General features: G+C 35.6%; 1 non-coding gene across 1 annotated transcript; it reads left to right on the forward strand.

The window, feature by feature from the left end:
* Positions 1-1,287: 1,287 nt before the first annotated feature.
* Positions 1,288-1,422, forward strand: LOC126005080 (small nucleolar RNA SNORA51). Its single transcript, XR_007494259.1, has one exon. It is a non-coding gene; the product is annotated as a small nucleolar RNA SNORA51 (small nucleolar RNA).
* The last annotated feature ends 8,434 nt before the right edge of the window (positions 1,423-9,856 follow it).

Genomic DNA, 9,856 nt, shown 5'->3' on the forward strand with positions numbered 1-9,856 from the left:
AAACATTTTCTGTGCCCAAAGCAATAACGAGATGTTTAAAAAAAGGATACCCCTGCCAAAAGAATGCTGGTTGCCTGTCTATCACACAAATTAATATCTCTGAAAAAGACTATTTTCTCATTTGCTTTAATGGTGCTCAGAGCAGGTAGATGTGATTCTTTTTTTTTTTTTCTGGGTCTTAAGCTCATCAGTCCTTTGAGTATTTTATTTTGTTATGGACCATTAAGGAGTGGGGTTGATAATGTTCCATCATTATGCAATCATGCAGAGGATGAATTTCTCTTTCAGACAAATGGAGTTAAGAGACTATTATTCTTTTTCCACTTTCTTCCCCAAGTAATGGGTCATTTAAAAGCCATAGTAGTATAGCATCTTAAAAAGTCTCCAAAAAAAAAAAAAAAAAGCTTTCAAGCCATAGTGTATTGTTTAATTTAAAACCCAAAATAAAGTAAAATAAAATAAACATATATTATATATATAACATATATTGGGAAAATGTTCTACTTAGTAATTTTTCTTTGTTCTTCCAAGAAAATGGTTCTGTACAGTATTCAACCAGTCTTTTAAATTGGTGGTAGGAGGAGCCATACAACTTTCTGTTTGAGTTTTATCAACAAATCAAAGTTAAAGGACTTAAACCAATAAGTAAAAATTGTTGCAATTATCAGTTATCCTTTTGTATTTAAGCCTATAGAGTAATATTAGTAAGTGTGATTAGAAACCACTTAAACTAAGAAAATGTGGGTGTTTTAGTATTTTCTAGTTTAGAAAACTTACTGTTTTACACAATATGCACCACTTCTTTCAATGGTCTGTAACTTAGTGAGTTATAAGAAGGGTTAAAGTATTTTTATTGTAATAAAAGGACAAAATTCAAAGATAGAAAAACATTTATTGAAATAAAAATAAATTTATATGAAAAGAATTTTCATCACTCTATAATACAGAAGAGAATGGTGGATGTAATTATGAAATATTTGGTTGAAATAAACATATCTTCAAGAATACTCTATCCCAATAGGTTATCATTCAGACTTGAAGAAATGATTCAAAGCTGCATTGACAAGCAGTTGTTTTTAGGAAGTTCAAAATATCAAAATCAGTTTTGCAAAGAAGTATTAAAGAAATGTCTTTAAAAGACAAGTTTAAAAGAAAGCCTGTCTAGAGTACAGACTTGTGTGGGGTAGGTAGGAAGGACACTTGGGATATTGGTCATGGGAATGTTACACTGGTGAAGGATTTTTTGTGTATATGTATATATATAAATAAAAAAAAAAGAAAAGATAAGGCCTCCCAATTCTTACCACAGGCTGTGTGTTCTTTACACTGATTGTATAGAAAGAGGAGGTACAGTAAATGCACCCCATATACACCTCAACCCAGGCCCTTTGCCTGGTTTGTATTGTAAATTGGGGGACAAAAAAATAAAAGACAAGTTGAACTCAAACACACATAACTTTTATAAATTAATAGAAATAACTTCCTTTATTTGAATAATATAATTCAATATTAGTGGCCTGAACTCACTAATCAAGAATAAGATTGGATCATAAAACTGAACTCAGCTTTTTGCTGCTTCTGTGAGCAATTATCCTGAATAGTCTGAATAAAAAGAGAATTAAATAAAAGGATGGAAAACTTCCTTACAGGTAAACAATTTCCTTAAAAAGGCTGGAGTGGCCACACCTAAAGAATATAGATTTCAGGGGCCAGAGTGATAGTGCAGAGGTAGGACCTTGCACACAGCTGATCCAGGATGGATCAATCCCTGGCATCCCATATGAAAAAATAAATAATATAGACTTCAAATTTCAAAAGACTACAAGAGACATGAGTGGCCATTTATATTAATTTATCTTTTCTATTTAGCCATTAACAGTTAAAAATAATTTGAGCTACTGTGATTTGCAGTGTGACAATATTGTCAATAGAAGGGCTTAATGGATTCAATATTTAATACTTCACTACAGAGTCTGTTTTCCTCAACTTTTTTGGGGGCTGGGGCCACACCTAGTAACGCTTAGGGGTTATTCCTGGCTATGTGCTCAGAAATTACTCCTGGCTTGGAGGACCATTTGAGACACCGTGGGATGGAATGGTGGTCTGTCCTAGGCTAGCACCGGCAAGGCAGACACCTTATAGCTCCGCGCCACCACTTCAGCCCCTATAATCAATATTTTTGTAGGTGTTTTGGGGGGGGGTACATATCCAGCAGGTCTCAGGGATTACTTCTGGCTCTGCACTCAGAAATTACTGCAGGCAGGTTTGGAGGGCCATGTGGGATTCGAGGGATTGAACCAATGATAGCAGCATACAAATATAGGCCTTATCCACTTTGCAGTTGCTCTGGCCCCAAGATAATAATTTCTTAATGATAAAAAGATTAATACTTCTAAAAACACTCAGACACATAAACATATTTGCAGCTAATGATGGGCCATCAACAATTTTAAAATAACTAACAATAGTAGTAGAAAGATTATTATTCTTCTGTACTTCTGGTTAGACCAACTAACCAAAAATTCAGTAAACTATGGATCTGGGAGGAAGAAATAAATGAAAGAAATGGGCCTAGAGGAATATATATAGGGCTCTGAATTATCCAAAAGTTGAGTACACATTTTTCTAGGCAAGGTTTTTGTTTTATTCTTTCCTGAAGAACATTTACCAGTCCCCTACACCCAATATATCTGCCTACCACAAATATATTAAACTTTTAAAATTGAGGTTTAGTCATTATTTGGATTTATATAATATTTATATTTTTCTAAGAAAACACTCAGATGTTTAAGTTATAGCCTATGCAGTACAAAAACATATCAATGTTTGAACAAAGAAATAAATTTCTCTGCATATTTCTGCAGCATATTTACTCACGTTTGTTACCTTTAGTGTGTATTCAGCTTGTATTTCTTTCTGGTGACAATTTTATATGCCACATATATTCTAGTCAGCTGGTTAAAAGCATTAAACAAAAATATCAGGCCACATTTTTTTCCCCTAGTAACTGTTTTTAGCAGTTACAAGGATTATCTCATTTCATCCTAATAACCCCCATATAAAGAAGATATTATTTGTATCCCCATCATTCAAATAAGGAAAAAATGGCATTTTTGGCTTTGGTACTTTTCATACTCCTGATGGTTTTACAATGTTTATTACTATTTAATCTGGCAACATAATTTCTTTATGCCTTTTCTTTTCAATTGAGGGAGTTGATTATACTCATTGTTACCTGATAGTATTTTTGGATTTTGGAGTCACTGTTCTGCATTAGAATTATACTCTTGATTTTAGCCAGTACTCCTCCAACAGAAAAAGGGCTGTGGAACAGTAATTATTAGTAACACAGTGACTTCAGTTTCTATGAATTCTGTCTTTGATGACGGGTTGGAAATCAGAATTTAGTGATGGTGGGGTTTGTAGTAAACCAATTTAACTTGCCTTCATGAAAAGTCTTACTCTGAAGACTTATCAACAAATAAATGAGAAATTAAAAAAAAGAGATTATGTGACTATGGAAATGTATTTAATAGTTTAACATTTCCAAACAAATTAGAAACAAAGTTATAAGCTCACAAACAGTTCTATGATGACAATTTTTAATACTTAAAATATTCCATCAAGTCACCTTGAAATAATTTTGGTTGTCTACATGCAGATTTTTCATTCAATTCACATTTTCATTTTTCCTACTGTTTCACCCCCTCACCTATCTTGGATGTAGAACCTTTGTCTTATCCATCTCTGGACGATGCCCAAGGGTTTCTTTATATATTATTAATGTCTTCATCTGGTGTTATGACAGTAACCCATCCTCCAAACCAGCCCCATTAAAATTCTTTTAACTGAGATGCAATCTATTATCTTAACAGTATATATCCTCTGACTAATTTTTCCCTTTCCTTGTATGAATACCTTGCATTCCTGTGAATCAGTGTTGCACTACTGTTTCAAATCAGTTTTTGGCTTAGTAGATTTAGAGAACGTCTTACTTTTTTTTGCCTTATTTCTTAAAAGTATGCACTTTTTGAAAGATATGCTGTTGTTTTTCCCAAAGGACTGCACAAATCTGAACTACAGATATCTCCTCCTGAAATTTAATAGAACTTAAATTGAATACCCCTAATAATGTTTCTAAATATGGACTGTTTCTAATGTACCATCATTTTGAATTTTAAGTATTGGGGTGGGAGCAATAACCCTGTGATAGAAAATTTTCTTGACCTGGGCTCTTCTAGTCTTGACCCTAGCTCTTGTCAGGTTCAATAGCTGGCACTAAATAAGATCCTCTGTTTTCTTTTGGGAGTGATTCCTGAATTCAGAACTAAGAAAAAACTTTGAGCATCATTGGTTGTAGCCCTTAACCAAATATATAATTTGTAGCTATTTTCTTTTCTAGTGCTCACACAAAATCTGCAGCAAGCAGTCATTTCATCCATTTTCAGGCACAATCAGATAATGTAACATTCTGTGGTTTCATGTTTTCCTGTGTCAGGCAGCCAACAAAGACACCAGTGAACATAATTTCTTCAGGTCCCAAATCAAGATAAACTGTTTCCGCCAACAAAAGTAGGAACCAGAGGAGAGAGGCTACTCTGCTTCACACTGCAGACACTCGCATCTTCTAGCCCATGAACCCCACCCCAACACGTAGTAAAAACCACACTACAAGTGTGTCAATGGGAAAACAATGCAGGACAACACCATGCATAGAAAATGAAGATGACAACTCTGATGACCTGAAACATACCAACCACCTACTTAGCTCCTCAGATAAGGAGTTTAAAGTAGAAATATGGAGGAGTTTAAAGTAGAAATATGGAGGATGTTCACAGAACTCAAAGAAAAGATAAATCGAGCTGAAAAGACCACAAAGATAGAAATCAGAAAACTCCAAACTGAAATAACAGGACTGAAAAACTCGGTAGATGAAATGAAAACTTCAATGGAAATACCACTCAACAGAGTAACAGCAGCTGAGGACAGAATCAGTGAGCAGAAAGATGAGATGCAGAACCACTTTATACACCATAAGAGATTGGAAAAGAACCTTAAAGCAAATGTTCAGACAATGAAAAATTACTCAAAGAATGTGAACAGATAAAAATAGAAATCTTTGATAAACTCAATAGAAAAACGTAAGAATCATTGTAGTCCTAGATACCCAAGAAGAAAATCCCTAGGAATAATCAACAGTCGAGGACACTATTAGAGAGCAACTTCCAGAGATAAAAACTGCATGCAACCAAATCCTGCATGCCTGAAGAATACCAGCTAAAAGAGACACGAAGAAAAGCACCCCAAGATACATCCTAGTTATAATGACAAACCCCACAGATAGAGATAGAATACAGAAAACAGCAAGATCAAAAAGAGAGATTACATTTGAAGGAGCACCCTTAAGATTTACAGCAGACCTGTTACAAGAAACCCTCAAGACCAGAAGGCAGTGGTAGAGTATAGTGATAATGAAATGAATGAATGCTTCACCTAGAGTATTGCACCCAACCAGACTCACTTTCAGGTTTGAAGGAAGTATACGTAGCTTCACAGATAAATAGCAGCTCAGAAACTTTACAGACTCAAAATCAGCCTTAACAAATGAACTGAAATGGCTATTATAAGACACACACACACACACACACACACACATACAGGAAATTCTAGGTATTTGCAGCCAAGATTTAAAGTGAATCTGTTAATACCCAATTCACTGTACAAAATACTTTTTTTCTGGCAGACCTTGGGGGAGGGTGTAGTATTGAAATATCTCATGTATTGAACCCTACTATTAACATTTTGCAAACCATGGTGTTAAAAATAAGAAAAAAAATTATGTACAATATTTTCATCTTTCCTACTACCGTCTCCCCTCTCATATAGACAGAAATAAACAATATCTTAGTTTGGAAGTAAAATGAAACATTAACCATTATTTCTTTGTTTTCCTTTGTGTTTGTGTGCTTTGTCCATAACCTGTGGTACTCAGGGTATTATGCCCAGTGGTACTGAGATGCAGAGTTGATCTGACAATACACGGCGAATCATGTGGTACCATTGCAGCGTGGCTCCTGCTTTTTAAACACTCCCTTGCCTTATATTTTTGTTGTTGCTGTTGTTTTTTCTAAAAGCAGAAATAATTAATTAATTTGGGTTCTACCACATTACTCAGCATGATCTTCTGTATCAAACATACACGTTTGCTTAACAGAGAACCTAAAAGCTATTTTATATTCTTATGTAATAAGCAGACTTGGTCTTTGGTAGGTGTTTCCCCACCCTCAAGTTCTGAACTCTCAATAAGGGGCAGAACTGTACTTAGCAGCCTTAAATTCCCTGCTGGTCTTTACCATATGGTACATTTTCTTGGAGCTTGTGACACAGATTATTTGAATGTCAGAGCAGGAAAATGTCTTGCTAGAGATACACTTTAGATGTCAATCATCATTAAAATAAAATCTCGAGTGATTTCTGTCGGTTTCCACAAACATAAGAAATCCTGCCAATCACTGGTTTATTCTCTTAATATGGATACAGCAATGAGAACTCTGGAATGCTAGTTCATGCGTGTGAGGTTTACCATCAAACACTCACCTTCTGTGTGACCTTTAACTGAGGACTTAGTCATTTAAAAAGCCTTATTAAGTTCCTGTATTAAAAGGCTCCATAGGAGTTTATACTTAATTTTCCAATATCATAGCCATTATCAAAGCAATAGGTGAAACATGGTACAAATCTAAAAATTCATAGTGTTGTTCTAATTCTACCAATTTCTTACCCCAAACCTAGAAAATAAATCATTTCTATCTCTACTATCATAATTAAAGGATATATTCCCTCCCCCAAATGTAGCTACAACCCTCTTTCTTCTTTCTTACTGAGAATTTATGTGCAAGACACTCTACTCAGTGATATAAAAACTACCACTCAATATAAATCATACTGGGTCTCTGGCCTCCAGGGAATCTAGTAGTGTTGAGGATGTAAGTTGTGTAGGGAAGATAACTATAATAAAATCAGCATGTGATAGTTTCAGCAGTTTGAGATGCGAGCATTGTTGTTTTGGCTCATACATTATTATTATACTGTATTTATTGAATGTAAAATCATCAATGACCCATCTATATCAATTATTGCACTTTCCAGGGGAAAATAAATGAATTAAAAAAACCATGTATATAATAATCAAATAAAGAATTTTGGTGACAATATGAGTAAATTATTTATTATTTGTATTATGAGGTTCTAAATTCATGCCTTTAGTTCTATTTTTTCTTTACTTAAACACAATAATTACATACATGTTCATAATTGGGTTTCAGCCATAAAATGCAACCCTTCATCACCAGTGCAACTCTCCTGCCAGCATTGTCCCCCCATTTCCTACCTCTCCTCACTCTTTGCCTGTCTTTAAGACAGAATTGCATTTCTCTTTCATTGTCATGGTAGCTGTTAGTAAATTTTTTTTCTCTAACTGCACTTACTACTCTTTGTGATAAGATTTTTATCATAGGCTGGTCCTTCCAGCCCTTATCTTTCTTGTCTCTGGGTGTTATTATTATACTGTCTTTTATTTTTCTTAAATCCCAAATATGATTGAGACTATTCTGTGCTAATATCTCTCCCTCTGACTTATTTCATGCAATAGTTTCCAAATCCATCCCTGTATAAACAAATTTTGTGACTTCATTTTTTCTAATAACCTCGCAGTATTCCATTGTATAGTGTACCATGGTTTCTTTAGCCACTCATCTGTTGTTGGGTATCTTGGTTGTTTCCAGATTATGGCTATTGTAAATAGTGCTGCTATAGACATAGGACTGCAGAGAGATATTGTATTGTGTTTTTGTGGTCCTAAGGTATTCTCTAAGGTGGCATTGCTGGATCATATGGGAACTCAATGCAATTTTTTGAGGAATATTCATATCGTTTTCCAGGAAGTCATGCCTTTATTTCTTATAAAGCATCAAAACACAATAAATCATTTTATTATGAAAAATTATTATATAGAAAAATAAACCATACAAATAGTATAAATTACAATCATATTTGAATAAAGTTACAACATCACTTGTACTAACAAAGGTGGAATGGATAACTACATTAGTAGAATTAAGGGCACAAATTCTTATGCAAATATAAATTGTATTTTTATACTATAAACATAACAAAATAACTTTATAAAATTAATTTGAACCTGGGTCAGCTCTAGTAAACCAGAGTGCATGCTTTGTATTTGGGAGGCCCAGGTCAATCTCGAGTATCAAGAAGTCCCTAAAGTATCACTAGGACTTATTCCCAAACACAGAGTAGAGAGTAGCCCTCAAAGAACAACAGATGTGATGCCAGATCACTCTCACAGTCTAAGTTGAAACAATCACAGATATTTATTTTGTAAAAAGTGATTTTATTTCATTCAATAACTGCCATAGCCTCCTGGCTACAGGAATGATGGCTGAATATCAGCAAAACTGCTGTGGTGGAGGCCAAGCTTCACCCCTGAAAAAGGGGGTACGGTCCTGGCAGATACTCTTGAGGAAAGGCCAGTTGTGCCCTAGGTTAGCGCTTGACAGGATAGCAATAAAGAACTTATTAAACATTAATGTATGATGAGAATTAACAATGCCAAGTACATAAAAAACCCTGTGCTTTGTTGTTTTTATTTGGTGGCTACACCCTGTGGTGCTCAGGGCTTACTACTGGCTTTGTGTTCAAGAATCCCTTCTGTTGGTGTTGGGGGGACTACATGTGGTTTCAGTGACTGCTTTACTCACTGTACTTTTTCTCCTGGCCCTTATTGCTAGTTCCACTCGGTAGTGCTTATGGCCACCAAGGCAGCTCTGCAACTCCTACCTTTGCTTGGTGAGGTTGGGGAATAGTTCTGGGAATCAAATCCATTTATTTTGTACATAAAATATTCACTCAGACTGTCAAAATATCTCTCAGTCCTTGTTTTTTATTTTATATATTTTGTTCTCTATTTTTATTTTTATGAGAAAAAATCAAGTAAATAGAGTTAAACTATTCTTGGCTGTGTATAATTGCTACTTATTTCCTAATTAAAACTAATTGAAACTATCTTCCTACACAAAGTCCATAGTCATTGGTTCTCATGACTCTGTAATGTATCAAAAGTTTGTTTGCTTGATGGTTTCTTTAAACATTTGCTTTTTGGCTTGTCCAAGGTACTTAGGCACAGTTCAAATGAGACAGGTAATGCAATTCCTTGGTAATAGCTCCCCCAGGTTCCATTTTCAAGATGACTCATCAATTTTCCATAAAGTTTTAGACCAGCAAATACAAACTGCAATACAGAAAACCCTCAGGACTCGATAGAAACTTCAAAAGGAGGAAGGAAGGAATGATGGAAGAAAGGAAGGAATGATGGAAGAAAGGAAGGGAGGGAGGAAGGAAGGAACGACGGAAGAAAGGAAGGAAGGAAGGAAGGAAGGAAGGAAGGAAGGAAGGAAGGGAGGGAGGGAGGGAGGGAGGGAGGGAGGGAGGGAGGGAGGAAGGAAGGAAGGAAGGAAGGAAGGAAGGAAGGAAGGAAGGAAGGAAGGAAGGAAGGAAGGAAGGAAGGAAGGGAGGGAGGGAGGGAGGGAAGGCAGAAGGGAAAGAGGAGGGAGGGAGGGAGGGAAAGAAGGAGGGTGGAAGGAGGGAGGAAGAGAAGGAGGGAGGGAGGAAAATGGAAGGAAGGGAAGAAAAAGGGAAGAAGGAAGGAAGAAAGAAGATTGGAGAGAGTACAGAGAAGGCATGTACTGATCTCATATAGGTCCCCTGAGATGTGCCAGCAATGATTCCTGAATTTAGAGCCAAGAGTAATTTCTGAACAGCACTGAATGTGCCCATCCCT

This window comes from Suncus etruscus, chromosome 3 (genome assembly GCF_024139225.1).
Source record: "Suncus etruscus isolate mSunEtr1 chromosome 3, mSunEtr1.pri.cur, whole genome shotgun sequence".
Classification (NCBI taxonomy): Eukaryota; Metazoa; Chordata; class Mammalia; order Eulipotyphla; family Soricidae; genus Suncus; species Suncus etruscus.